This window comes from Cheilinus undulatus, linkage group 6, assembly GCF_018320785.1.
Source record: "Cheilinus undulatus linkage group 6, ASM1832078v1, whole genome shotgun sequence".
Taxonomy (NCBI): domain Eukaryota; kingdom Metazoa; phylum Chordata; class Actinopteri; order Labriformes; family Labridae; genus Cheilinus; species Cheilinus undulatus.
The window spans coordinates 6,265,075-6,279,977 of NC_054870.1; the positions used below are offsets into that span (position 1 = coordinate 6,265,075).

The window sequence follows — 14,903 nt, forward strand, 5'->3', positions numbered from 1 at the left end:
GTTTATTGATTTTAGGCTCAGGTTTTTCCCTTGGATTTCTTTTTTTTTTTTTTTTTACCAACTATCAGGAAACCGGTCATGTTAGCTAACTTATCATGTTATGCTAACTTATCATGTTCTGCCTGTTGTTGCTGGTCTCCAGGAGACATTTGCTAAAGCAGTGGTTCCCCAACCTTATTTCCTTAGAGCCTCCCCTACTCATATCCAAGAAAAGCTTGAAGCTAAAATCTTGATTTCTGCAACAATAATGACTCCATAACCCATCAGGACTTACATCGTTGTCTAAAAACCTTCAGTGGAGCTCACTTGTGTTGCAGTTTGACTGAAGTTCTTCCTGAGAAAAAGAGCAGGACCAGGTTTCCCGGAGTTCTTTCACCGGTGATCTGCCTGAGCTGCACTCATAAAAGCATTCCTGAGTTCTTGGCTGTGTTCTCGCTGTAAATTTGTGTTAACATCATCCAGCAAGGATGAAGAACAACACCTAACAGGCTGGCACTTTTCAACACAGCTGCATATCAAAAACAACTTGTACATCTTTTTTAAAATGACTGTTAAATTTCTTATTTTCCACATTACAAGAGTTGAATTGCTCCTGTTATAGCAGAGCTAAAATGTTATTCTAGCTCTAACGGGATGTACCATGTAGATGAAAAAGCTTAAAGGTGTGATGAATGTTAACGTGTCGCTGGTCCAGGAGGTGCAGATGTTCACATTCATCAGCAACATGAAAAAGGAAATTTTGAGCAAATATTTATCCAAATATCAACATTCCTAAAAGTGTCCCAACAAAAGCAGGATGTCAGTTCAGATTGGGGTTTCCTCCCCTCATTCCCAGGCTGCTGACACTGAAAGTCCATTCAGGCCACTGGGAGAACTGGTGGAAACACTGGCAGAACAATGGGCCAGGAGCCATGAGAGGCTGAGGACTGACATCACTCACTTCCTCTGACGGACGTCTCTGAGCGCTTTTGACCATGAACCAACCAGGGAGGGTTTTTACTGCGCTTCTAGATTTCTGTCAATATTATGTCTACAACAGAACCTGTCTGAAAAATCAGAATGAACTTCAGTTCTCAGTAAACTGTGGACCAGAGGGGCCCAGACGGTCAACACTGAGGGCCACATATGGACCACAGGGCCACTTTAATGTAGCTTACTTTTAGATTTAGAGAATTAGAGTCAGTAAAACCAACCCAATAGAAAACCCCAATTCCAAAAAAGTTGTGTCATTGTCTAAAATGTCAATGAAAATAGAAGTCAATTATTATCATTTTCATAAAACCCATATTTTTAGCATTCAGGAAAAATAGCCCATTTTAAATTGAATGGTGTCTCAAAAATTTAGGGACAGGGCAACAAAAGGCTGGAAAAGTAAGTGGTACTCATGAAAAACAGCTGAAGGATCATTTACAACTAATTAGGTTAATTGTTAACAGATTAGTAACAAGACTTGGTATAAAGGGAGCCTTTCAGAGAGGCAGAGTCTATCAGAAGTAAAGATGGGAAGAGGTTCAACAATCTGTGAAAAACTGTCGCAAAATTGTGGAACAATTTTAAAAAAATGTTCCTGAATGTAAAACAGTGAAGACTTTGAATCTCCAGACATCTACAGTCCAAAATAACATCAAAAACCCTGGTATTTGGCGCGCCGGTAGTCGAGTGGTTAAGGCGCGCGCCATTTACGCAGGCGACCCGGGTTCAAATCCGGCCCGTGGCACTATTTCCTGCATGTCTCTCCCCGCTCTCCTCCCCGTTTCCAATTCTATCCACTGTCCTATCTAATAAAGGCAAAAAAGGCCAAAAATAAATCTTAAAAAAAAAAAAAAAAACCCTGGTATTCTTTTTTCAGTTTCTTGAGTAAATCAGTTATTTTGTCTGGTGTTCAGCCTTTGCCATCTCTTCCACAAGTTCAGCATATAATGTGTTCTTCCTTGTTCTGCTCTCCAGCTTTACCTGGAATTCTGTTGATGTCCAGATCACAACCAAACATTTTGTGTTCCCAGCAGACCACTTTTTCTTTTTTTTTCTGCTCATCTTCACAGCCTAGAATGTGATACCCCCACTGATGATGTCATGGTTCCCAAGAAAGAACCAGCTATTTTTGGTTCCAGCTGAGAACCAACTTTTCAGGTTCAGAACCCATTTTTTTCCCGGTTTGAACGCACCAGCCGGTTCAAATTTAGGTTCAGGAACTGGAACGGCACAGAGCCCTGCCAGTCTGAAAAGCCAAAGCTCATTTAAAATGGACTGAGGCTACATGGAAAACTGTTCTGTGGTCAGACACAGACACTGAGTCCTGTGGGCTAAAGAAGAGAGGGACCATCCAGCTTGTTATCCTGGCTCACTTCTAAAGCCTCCATCTCTGATGGTACGGGGTTGCATTAGTGACTATGTCGTAGGCAGTTTACACATCTGTAAAGGAACTATCAATGCTGTAAAGTAGGGAGAGGTTTAAGAGCAACATATGCTCCATCCAGACAACGTCTCTTTCAGGGAAGGCCTCGACTATTTCAGCGCCTGAGATGGAACAGAAAAGAAATAAGCACTTTTCATGCTGCTGTTATCCTTTTGTAATCCAGGATATTCTGGATCAAATATGGCTGCTGTTTTGGTTGTCAAAATGTTTATTAGTTTGATTTTAATCTCAATGTAGTCATAAAAACAGGCATCAAAAAAGGCCACTGGTCAAAATGTTTGTTTACAGAGTTAACACACTAGCACTAACATAGGTGTGTAAGTTTGTAAAAAAAAAAAGACTCAAAGCATTGTTTATGCTTTCTTTATGATTAAATTGAGGTAACAACATAAATGGTAAACATGTTGACCTTATTTACCCCTAATAAAATTGCTTTTTTTAAATGTCCTCTTCTCAGTAATTCATTGATCATTACTGCTCAGCTTCTATTAGATTTAAACCAGAACAATAGGTATTTCATTATCCAAATCCATAACATTGCATTTATATCAGTCAGATACATAATTTTGTGTCATTGCGTACATGTTTATTTACCCCTATTAAGATTATGTTTACCCACTTTAATACTCTATATAGCAGTGGTCATCAGCTGGAGGCCCGGGGGCCGCATCAGGCCCCCCACAGCTTCCATCCGGCCCCCACAGGATTATCAAATTCAGAAAATTTAAGTGTGCAAAAGTAAGGCGTGCTTTTGTTTAACTTTTTTCTTAAAGTTTATGTGAAACCCTCAACCTAGCAGCTTATCAGACAAGAGGCACACTGGTATTTCTGTATGTTAGCATGGTAAACACATGCTTATCATTATCATTATCATTATCAGTTTTTTCAGTTTATCCACATAAAGCTCTTTGAGAGTGCAATTTCCCCCTCTGAAAATCTTCACAGATGATCTGTCCTGCATGTGTTTTTGGTCAGCATATTAGCATTAAACTCAGTGATAGACATCACAATGGCTCCAGAAATATATCGCTAAAATATCTCCATCGCCCCCTTGTGGCTGGCTGCAGTATAGGTGATAGGGGCTGACCTCACTGTTAAATGCTTAAAGTTCCATTAATTTTTGAAGGAAATAATGTTTTTAATGAATATGTGAAGTAGATGAAAACAATGATTTTATGTCATTTTATTTTAATGTCTGGCCCCCACAACATCGGCCATGAAAAAGCTGGCCCTTGTGAAAAGGGAGTTGATGACCCCTGCTATATAAGCTACGCCAGGGAACTCAAAGGGGCTCCATGGTCCTGAAATTTTTTTCAGACCCTCAGAATTTAAAGGTTTGGACCCCTGACATCACAATCAGGAAAATACAGAAAAAGAACATTCCCCTGACAGTAACTACTTTTTTGTATTTATTTTCAATAATAATAATTTAAAAACAAACGAGTAATAGAACAACTTAAAGAGTCTAAACCTCGTGGACATTTTTTCATAATAAATCTGAGTCAAAGGGCCAAAGCTAACAGAGAGCAGAACATGTTCAGCACGTAGAGCTCCCAGCTTCATCCTGAGCATTTTCAAAGATAACCGCAGGGAAAAGAGGCAGAAATACTATCTCTGAGTCTCTGAGTCTGTGTGTGCTGACCAGGCCGGTGTCTGGCGGACAGGAGCCGCGTACGTGATCTGCTCGTACTTCCCTCCCTATCTGGATGCTCCACGAACATCTGGAGGTTCATTCCTTTCCAACGCGCTCATGTTCAGGAAACTTTTGGATGCAGAGATAATGGAAAGGAGTAAGAGGAGGAGAAGACCAATGTAAAAGAAGAGATAACCCAGTTTTTCTGAAAATTTACGGCCCTGTCGTACTCCTGTTGTAAAGCGTTCTGTCTCCTGTTTTCCATTTGACATGGTTGAGGTTGGTCCGTCTGAAGTTTGTGAATATTCATGGAATAGAAAATTCATGGTATGACACCTCAGTGCTGACAGCCTGCATCCATGACAGGATAAGATTTTGTCCTAATACATGGAGTCACATCATGTTACAGAGCTGTGGCAACACAAGAGTCTTTATTATTATTAATAATAATACTGATAATAATCATCTATAGGCACCTTTAAAGCACTCAGGGTCACCTTTAAGGCAAAGTTAAACAAGACTAGGTTAAATTCCAGTCCACTTTCTGGGATGCCTGTTGAAATGCCAGACTGGATTGTGTGTTCTGGCAAATGTGCGGTCCCTTAAGACTGTGTGTTGAGAATTAAAGGGACCCAAAAATTTAAAACATAAAGTGCTTGCCAGCAGGAAACCGCTAACCTGAGACACCAGATCGACCTATATCATTGCATGAATATTTCTGACATTTATGTGGGAAGGCTCCCATAGAAAGCGTTTGGGAAGGACAGGACTTTCAGAAAATCTACAGAAGGTGAATGGAGGAACGTTCTGTCCATCACATTCATGACAGGATGTAGTGCATATGTGCTACTCTTGTGCAAGCTACCGCTGCGTTAGGTTTTTTGCAGAGCTTCATGTAAAATCGATGCCAACGCTGCTTGGAGTACGTGCAAAACTATCTTCTATGCCAAGACAAGCTGTCAGTGTGATTCTTTGCTCTTGTTTTAAAGAAAAAAATGTGGTCCAGTTTCAGTCAAATGGTAGCTAACAGCTACCGCAGAAGCAGCCATTGGATACACCCACTGTTAAAGATCACAAACTCAAGCTAAAGCAGACAGGGAAAAGAGCAAAAACATCTTTTCTGTCGCGTCCAGTTCTGGCAGAACTGCTGATGGGGCTAAGTCCAAGCTAATCACTCCGCTAGCAGCCATTGTATACAAGCATTCACACAGCTAACCCTTTTCTTGTAACTATCCCACAGTCACGCCGATGCAGGTCAGCAGAAGAGCGAAAACATGTTTCACAACATGAAAAGCAGTTAGGGCTGTTTATTTCATACAGAAACGTGGTCCAGTTCTATTAAAACTGATGCTATGCTAAAGCTACATCTGAGGTATTTACAGCACTGGAGGCAGCCATTACTCATGGCTCTCAGTGCAACTAAACCCATGTCGCTACCTGATCCATCCTGGAAACCCGATTTGTACTGCGCATGTGCAAATATACGTCACCTTGTCTTTTTTGGTCGCCTGCTGCCAGCCAAATTGAAAGAAGAAGAAGAAGAAGACATTTGAAAGGAAATGAGTATGGATCGGGCAGCAACAACCCGATCAGTAACTGCCGCGTTTGCACATGCGCAGTACAAATCAGGTTTCCGGGATGGATCGGGTAGCGACAACCCAGCTTATTTCTTTATTTTTGTCTCATTTCAAATTAAAACATCATCAGCCGTAAATTATACCGCCCATGGAACACACAAGCATGATTTGTAAAAGACTCACTTAAAGAGAATAAATGTTTGGCCAAAATGTAAGGACTTTATATAAACTATAACAGGACTAAAACATTTGTTTTTTATTTATTTATTTATTTTACTAAAACTAAAAGACATTTCAGACTAAAGACTGGGTTTTAAATAGCTATCTAAATCAACACTGGTTGGTTTTCAGACCCATAAACTCCTCAGATCTCCTTCTCCATCCTTCTACCAGACGTCTCACAGTTTCTCGGTGGCTAATTAAGATAAGGAAGGGTATTCCTTCCAGGAGATGACCCTGACTTCCTCAGTGGTCCTTGTTGATGGGGGGGTCTGTAATCAGGGGCCGTTCTGCCTTTGACAGTAACATTAGCAGGGCTGGTGCTGATCTTATCCATGGCCACACAAAGACTACTGAGTGATCCACTGACGGGAAGAGAGCGTGCCACTCAGGAACACCCCCCCTTAGTGGGCACAAACCCATCTGAAAATGGGCAAACATGCACAAACAAACACGCGCGCCCTAGTTGCACTTCCTGTGGGCTTCCTCTGATCCCATGAGTCAAGGGGCAATAATGTCACACGTGAGAATGGAGTGGTGTGAAAAGGACGCCTGAAACAAGAAGTCAAGTTTGGATAAACTTAAAGGAAGTTGACACTGTGTGCTTGTGTTGGCACAAAACCCGGGCTTCAGTCCAGACTGAGGTGAAGGCTGACGGCTGATCAGGAATCCCATGTTCCATCAGCATGAGGCCTGGAGATAAATGGAGCCTTTAGAGTGGACAGAAGCCAAGAGAAACTTCAGAGTTAAGCTTTATCATCCAGGGGTGAATTCATACGCTGCAGCCTAAAGGACGTCTGAAGTCTCAACGTCAAACTCAAACAGTGAAGCTTTTTTTTTTTTACCATGTTTGAGTAGAAACTGGGTCTGGATTCAGACATGTCCATCCATTATTCAAATATTTAGTTATTAATTCTAGTGCATGAATTCGTAGACCAAGGCCTTTGCACAGCAGATGCATTTTACTTGTTCCATTGATTTGCACTAATTATTAAACATGCATCCATCAGTGCAAATTTTCAAATTTAGTATTGTAATTCTATCCAGTGAAATTGCAGCTTATATTTTTTCAGACCATTTTTTCCAAAGTTTGGCTGCCAACAACATCTGACCAATTAAAATGCTTGTTGCCTAAGATAAAAGAAAACGTCCTTCCTAAAACACTTCCTGTATGATGAGTGAGGGTTTTCATGTTTTTTGTTTTTTTTTCAGTAGAAATTTTAAATTTTAATGCCAGACTTTTAAACAGGCCAGTAGTAATCTCTGCAGTATTCTGTCCACACTCAGGCTGTTGGTGACCAAATGTTTAAAATGTTTGATCCTCCAGCCATCCCAGTGAAAACATGCATTTATGATATTAAGCTTTCATTCCAGAGTCACTGCTTCAAATTTGCAGTTTTGTCCTGTTCCTCACAAAATGTCAGCCATTTTGCCATATTTGGCATCAGGTGAAATAGCATGCTGTTTCAGGGTTTTCTAAGGCCTTGGTTCCCAACCTGGGGTCCGGGACCCCCTGGGGGGGGGGCACCAAAGATTTCGGGGGGATGCAAGGCTCTGTCTGCTTTGAAGTTGCCAAAATTAGATTTACTCGTACTAAAATCATTATAAAGCACTTTTGAATTGTTTCTGCAAAGCTCTCTACTGGGCTATTTTAAGTAGCTTTGAGGAATGAAAACGGTTTAATTAAATGTTAATTTTTGACGTCCATGCATCACCTTTTGTTTGTGAGGGTCCTGGGGGTCCTCAGCTCCTCTACAATACATGTAAGGGGGGCTCATGGGAAAAAAAGGTCGTTCTAAGGCAGTGGTTCTCAACCTCGGGGTCGCTGAGAAGGGCTCCCCAGATTCTCTAAGAAAAAACATAATATTGTTTATATTGCACTGTTGCCATGTTACACCAATTTTAACCCGTTTTCATTAATTTCCCCATCAATTTAAATATATTTTTGCCATTTAACACCTATTTTTGTCAATTTCAAACCCTTTCCACCACTTTTTTCTGCCTGTTTCTGCCACTTCTAAACCAACTGTTGCAAGTTAAGGCTAATGTTGCCTCTGCTGACCAATTATTGCCACTTTTAACCCCTTTTTTAACCACTTTTTACACCCAGTTTTTCCCATTTGACCCACATTTTAATATCTGATATGCCAATTTTTGCTAGTTTAACTAATCTGCTAATATCTGCCTATTTTCTTTCTCAGTTAACATTTTTTACCAGTTAATATCGATTTTTCAATTCCATTTTTCACCAAATTGCCATTTTTATGTAATTGTTGCCACTTCTAACCCATTCTTGCTACTTTTAAAATCCAATTTCACCACTTTTTCCACCTTTTCTCTGCCATTATTACCCATTTTAGCTATTTTTATCCCGTTTCAATTGGTTTTTTTTATTCAACAAAAGGGATTTACATTTTTAAGAAGGTGATTTACTACAAAATGATTAAAAATATTTTTTTTTTTTTTCTTTGATAAGAGTGGTTATTCTATTAGGTTAATTATAAGCTATGGCTATCACAGGTTAACATTAAAATGGACTTTGGTTTTGTTGACCTCCATGGGCCTCCAGTTTGGCTACGCACCAGAAAGCTCTCCCATTTATCCCACTTATAGACGGCCTTGTCTGCAGATGACTATCTTGAATGCCCATGTCTGTGATGAACCAGCTTCGGGTACAGTGGGGGTCCCTGGTCTCTGGTACCTTTATTTTGGGGGTCGCGGGCTGAAAAGGTTTAGAACCCCTGTTCTTAGGGACGCTATAATAACAATTTATTAAAATCTTAAAATAAAAAAATCATTGTTCATTATTACCATAAACAAGGCTGTGATAATCCCCTTCAAGGAAATCCAACTTACATGTAGTACATGAAAAAAAATATTTTTCATTTTTTGTGTTTTTTACATGATAAAATCAGTTTTTGCAAATTTTCCCAAAATCTTATCATTTGATATTTATGATGAAAACTGATCTTCATTAAAGATTAATAAAAAAAAAAAAAAAGATTTCCTGTTTTAGCCATGAACCCTAACAGGATCATGTGATTTCTGCCTAACATTCAAAGTCTGACAGCAATGTTCTCTGTAATACCTTAAAAACTGAACATTCAGACTCGTGATGCTTATAGAACCTATTCTTGTTCATATCACTGACATATGAGAAGGAAAGCGTTGGCTGTGGGTAAACACAGAGAGGCTCTTCATCGTTTGAGGGCAGAAAATTCCAGAATCCCTCTGCTGTGGACTCCAGTCTCATTGAGCTGCACAGGAATTACATTATTAGTCGTGGTGACAAGTGATGTAGATGACAGTGAGGGCAAAACTGTCAGCAGAGAACCCCTACAGTCCATCATGGAGGGCCCCTAAAAGCCACTGCCACACGCCATTACCTCACAGGGGCCCACAGGGACTTTTCAAAGAGCCTTCCTCAGGGTAAATATGTGTGTAATTTGAGATATTTGACACCTATTTCATGGATCTAGGCAGGCCGCCGTGCAACAACAGGGGCCCCTAGGAGAGAGGGGCTGGCGGTCAGTGACAGTATCGCTGTAGAAATCTCCAGTGTCTTTGCTCAGATGAACAGGTGCTGTATGACGTCCACGAAGAAGCTGCCATGGACTGTAACACGTAGCCCCCCCCCCCCCAGGCCACCAACTTTGTACCCCGGTATGAGCAGACGGCCCCTCGTGTTTGGGTTACCTTGATAAGCCCTGTCTTCATGAAAGCCTTTGAACTTGGCTTTATTTTGAAAGGTCTTTGAGGGATAGATGGAAAGAATGAGGTGGAAAATCTGTATTTCAAATGAAGCGTTTTTAGCAGGTAGAGTTTGAGCTGTTTGGATTATCACTCATGGACTCTTGGACTGAAATTAGGCTGTGAAATAAATGTCACATTTTTCTTTTAAATAGGTCAGAGTCCAGTTCCCCAGAGGAGACACGGTGATCACTGACTGTAGTTTACAGTGTCTGTAAAAAGTGTTGACCCCCTTGATGTCTTACCCTTTTATTTATATTTAAATCAATCATGGTCAGCATAATCTTGGCTTTCCTTTGGGGAAATATCTAAATAAAAACTGAGTGAAAACAGATTTCTACAAAATTATGCCAATTGACTAACTAGAAAAGCACTCAGAGAGTGCAGACCTCTGCCATTAGCCCTATCTCCCAACAGTGGAGAATCCTTTAAGAACATTCCTGGATCCAGATGGTGATCCAGATCACTCCATAAAATCTAATTTGACGATTACTCCCTCCACGGTGGGGTGGAGACACAATGAGGCAAAGGATTGGCTTCGCTACGTGTGGACTGTCATGGCGGAAGCACCCATGGTCTGACCAGACAACTGGAAGTCATGGCAGAGGGTGAATATTCCTCTATTCCTCCCAGCATTGTGAGTATTCTCGCTGCAATTCGCTGTCTTTCTCTCTGTTACGCTCCGACTTGTCTCCTCGACCAGGCGTGCATCTTTCAAACTCTATAAACTCCAAAACTTTGAATAAAAACACACCCAAAATGCTGCTGGGATTGAAGTTACTCATGTCCGCCATCTCCTGGTGTAACGTGGTAACAGCGCAGACCTCCACCATAAGCCCTTAAAAACATTCCTGGATCCAGATGGTGATCCAGATCAGTCCCAATATGTAATCAGTTCTTCCTTATGCCATTTCTGACATTTCCTGAAAATTTCATGAAAATCCGTCCATGACTTTTTGAGTTAAGTTGCTAACAAACAAACAAACCCACCCGATCACATAACCTCCTTGGCAGAGGTAAAAATATTTAACGTAAAACAAGCGACTCCATAAATATTCACCCCCTTAAAGTGAATGACCTAATTCAATGGAGGTCCAGCCAGTTGGTGCTAGTAGTCTCACTCACCTGAGTGCAGTGAATGTGTCTCAGTTAATTGCAGCATAAAGACATGTGTGTCTGGAAGGTCCAGTCACTGGTTATTCAGTATCCATGGCTACCATTACACCATGAAGACAAAAGAAAAAGTCAGGGAATGGATACAAAAACATTTCCAAGGCTCTGAACATCCCCCAGAGTTCAGTTAAATCCATCATCAAGAAATGGAATGAATATCGCAAAATCTGCCTAGATCAGGCCGTCCTCACAAACTGAGCAAGAAGGAGACGTATGAGAGAAGCCACCAAGACACCTATGACTACTCTGAAGGAGTTCCAAGCTTCAGCAGCTGAGATGGGAGAGACTCAGCAGACAACAGCTGTAGGCCGCGTTCTTCATCAGTCAAAGCTTTATAGGAAGAGAAAGCCACTGTTGAAGACTGGACTAGAGTTTGCCAAAAAGCATGTGGGAGACTCCATGGTGAAGCAGTAGAAGATTCTTTGATCTGATTAGACCAGAATGGAGCTTTTTGACCATCAGACAAAATGCCAAACAATGCACATCACCATAAACACACCATCCCCGCTGTGAAGCACAGTGGTGGTGGCATCATGCTGTGGGGATGCTTCTCAGCAGCCAGTCCTGGAAAGCTTGTAGAGGTAGAGGACAATCTGGAGGACAATATTATTCGCTCTGTAAGAGAACTGCGGCTTGTGAGAAGATTTATTTTCCACCAAAACGATGAGTCGAAGCATACAGTGAAAGCTACACAGAAATGGTTTAAAGACAACAACGGGAATGTTCTGGAGAGGCCGAGTCAAAGCCTAGTACTCAATCCTCTGTTGACTCACACCTGCAACACAGTGTGGGGTCCCAGTCCACCAGTTGAGAACCAAGAATGTAGATCATCTTGCAGCAAGCTTTGCCTTGTAACATGACTGTAAGTTCATGGCTAACGTTGAAGCTAATTTCAGGTTCGTAACGTTAGCTTAGGAAGGGGGACAAGTATGCCTCAGCGCTGATACAGTTACTCCTGAAAGCACGTTAACCCTGGTGTTTGTGGCGTTCTCATGATTTGTCTTCCCAGAGTCCAAAACAACAGAAGGCATTGATGTCTAAAATCGACCTGTGTATCAGATCCTCGCTCTAATGGCTGCCTGTAATGACAGACGGCCTCGGCCCTGACGTGATGTTTTCAGGAACATCAAACAGCTGATTATGACTCTGCAGCTTCCCCAGCTGTCAGCTGTTCTCTCTACAGAACAAGGAAGCGACTGTGACATGAACCAAACATGCCCTCACCTGTCCTCATGAAGGAGTACTGTACCTTTTTATCACATCTCCACAGTAAGGAGGGGGGCAGCAGGAACAGCTGCAGGGCTTTTTAACATACAGGTAACACCACTGACTTAAAGGGAAGATGTAGAAATGAAAAAGGACATGCATGTATTTAGAACACCTTCAATAGAGCGTGGAAAATAACGGACTCTAACCTTACTCTGGTTCCAGTCATGTGATTACCTGGTGACACGGTGACTGGAAAAGGTTTAAATTAGAGCTAATGACAGAGGACAGGAAATAACTTTGTAGCTCATCCTCAGAGGATTATTCAGGCCTGAAGAGATGGAAAGACACCTTTCAAAATGTTTACATGATTAGGTAGAAGGATATTTCCCCCTCTTCTCTAGCCCGCTGGTCTGCTTTCACATTTGTACTATAACTGTGCCTGAGCATACTTACATACTAGTATGGAGTCATTATTGTTGCAAGACTAAAGAGTGCATTTTAACTTTTTGAGATTCTTTGTGCTCTAAACTGCCTCCTTGTTCTTAGTTTTTCTCTGTTCTCTAAATGTCTGCTTGATCTCAAATCTCTAGTTGATGATTAAATTTCCTGTTCAAACCATTCCTCTGACTCTGATTTTTCTCTGTGGCGTACGAAACTTTCTCTGAGCTCAAAACTGTCTCTGCTCCTGGATTATTTTGATGAACCAACCAGAAGTAAACATGTAGAGGATTGCTCTGATCTCAATAAGAGAGACCCAACATTCAACTTTCACACATGGTAAAAATCTAAGAGACAAAAAACATCACTTAAAGTTTCAATTCTTACAGTCATGAGCACACACATGTCACAGGCACATGTTGCAAAATATTTAAAATGGAGTCTTAGTCCAGCTCTAGAGTCAAGCAGGTTCTCTCTGCGCTGAGTCCTTTCTTCATCAGGAATATTTAATACCACTGCAGCCATGCCAAAAACGAGTTTGAGGTCATTTAGAAACAAAATCTCCATCATATAATTTCTCAGTATGTTGGCTGTAGTTCTTTAATAATGTGAATAATCAATCAGAGGTTACCAGACAAACTTTATTGTTCTTGTCATGTGTTTATGTAAAGGTATTCAGGGAAACTTCAGTCTAGATTTTTATTGCTTTCTAATGTTGGTGCAGTTTGGTTTCATTAAAAACTCAATCTGTCAGAGGAAACTCTGCTCTCATGTTTATCTACAACTATTTCATGTTCGTTTACGGTAAGTATGCTCAGACTTCTCAGCAAAGTCCTGAAAATAAAGCAAGGTGACATTCTGCCGTGCATTCATCAAAAAGCACCTTAAAACATCGGCATTATTAACAAATGAAAAGTTTAAAATATGAGGCATAAATGAGTCAGGACTAGAAGGAACAGATTATGTAGAGAGTTCTTCATGTTTTATGGTCCAGAAATCCTCCTCTTCCCAAGAAACAGCTGACATCCAGGTAATCTCTGTCTTCTTACACAGCAAGCTCGTGTTAAAAGAGCTGAAAATATAAAGATGAGCCTAGGGGCCGTTTAAGAAATATGGAGGCCCAAGGCAAATAAGAATATGAGGCCTTCTTCCCATTCAGCCAAAAGGAACCATGGAGAATGATCCAATATTCTGAAGCATCTCTATTCAGGTCAAAACGCCAGAAAACTGCAGGACAGACTCAAATGATAAATCTAAATCCTCAAATAGCCAACAGTTCTTCATCAGCAGAGCAGAAGAAGAGCAGATATGCCAGCAATCTTTGGAGGAGTGAGGGCTCCTCGCCACTTCCACCCACTTTCCCATAGGTTGCCAACTATTTAGCAAAAATGGGGGAAACGACATCCCAACATCTCCAGCAGCACCAACATTCCATCCTCTGCCTTTGAAGATGATGATATTAAGGCTTATAAAACATTCAGTCCTTTCCTTTGAAGATTATGTCATCGAATCTTATAAAACATTCCATATTTGCCTTTAAAATCATGTAATCAAATCTTAAAAACATTCCATATTAGCCTTTGAAGAGGATGGTAATAGTTGTTATAAAACATTCCATATTTGCATTTCAAATTACGTAATCAAATCTTATAAAACATTCCATTTTTACCTTTGATGAGGATGTTATTATAAAACATTCCGTATTTGTACCATAAATTATGTCATCAGAGCTTATAAAACATTCCATCTTTGCCTTTGCAGATGATGTTAATAATTTTATAAAACATTCCATATTTGCCTTAGAAATGATGCCATCAAATCATATAATACATTCCATATCTGCATGGAATGTAGCAGATATGTTGCATGTAGGCCACTCCACTTCTGCCCTGCTTTAGTCATTCTGAGGCCCCAAACTAAGACCAACATGAGGCCCCTGTGCTTTTATTTAAACCAACCATGTTGAGTGAACCAAATCTCCAGAAGCATCTCTTTTCAGGTATCAAATGCAAAGAACTACGGGCTGTACCCAAATCTAGGGCTGGTTTTACATGGACATCTCCTTAAATGGAAGTTGCCCATTGTTCCATCCCTTTAATTTTTTCTGAAATGATCAAATATCCATGATTTTATGATCTGTGATTTCAAAACCCTCTGAAACTTCTTTGATGTTCCTTTATAGTTTTGACCAGGAGAGACAGCATTGTCTAAATTGCACAAATATGTTGGCAACATTTGAAAAAATGGGTGGGACTAGTGAAGAGTGAGGGAGCCCTCACACCTTGCCTTTCCATTGACCCTCCCAAATGTTTCCAACACATTTGTGCATGTAAGGGAGTCTGCTTTCAATTTTTGGCTTTTGAAAATAAATTGCCCTCTATCTCCTCCAGATATATACCGATATATCTTATGGTGCTTTCAAATTAGGCCCAGTTGTTTCAAATCACACCGCCGAGCGATTCCTTCCCCTCCCCCTTCCCCCCACTGG

The 14,903-nt window shown here is 40.7% G+C and overlaps 1 protein-coding gene across 1 annotated transcript in view; it reads right to left on the reverse strand.

Moving 5' to 3' along the window:
* si:ch211-250c4.3 (uncharacterized protein LOC100535981 homolog) overlaps positions 1 to 14,903 on the reverse strand; it is a 63,197-nt gene that overhangs the window by 21,836 nt on the left and 26,458 nt on the right. The window lies entirely within an intron of this gene.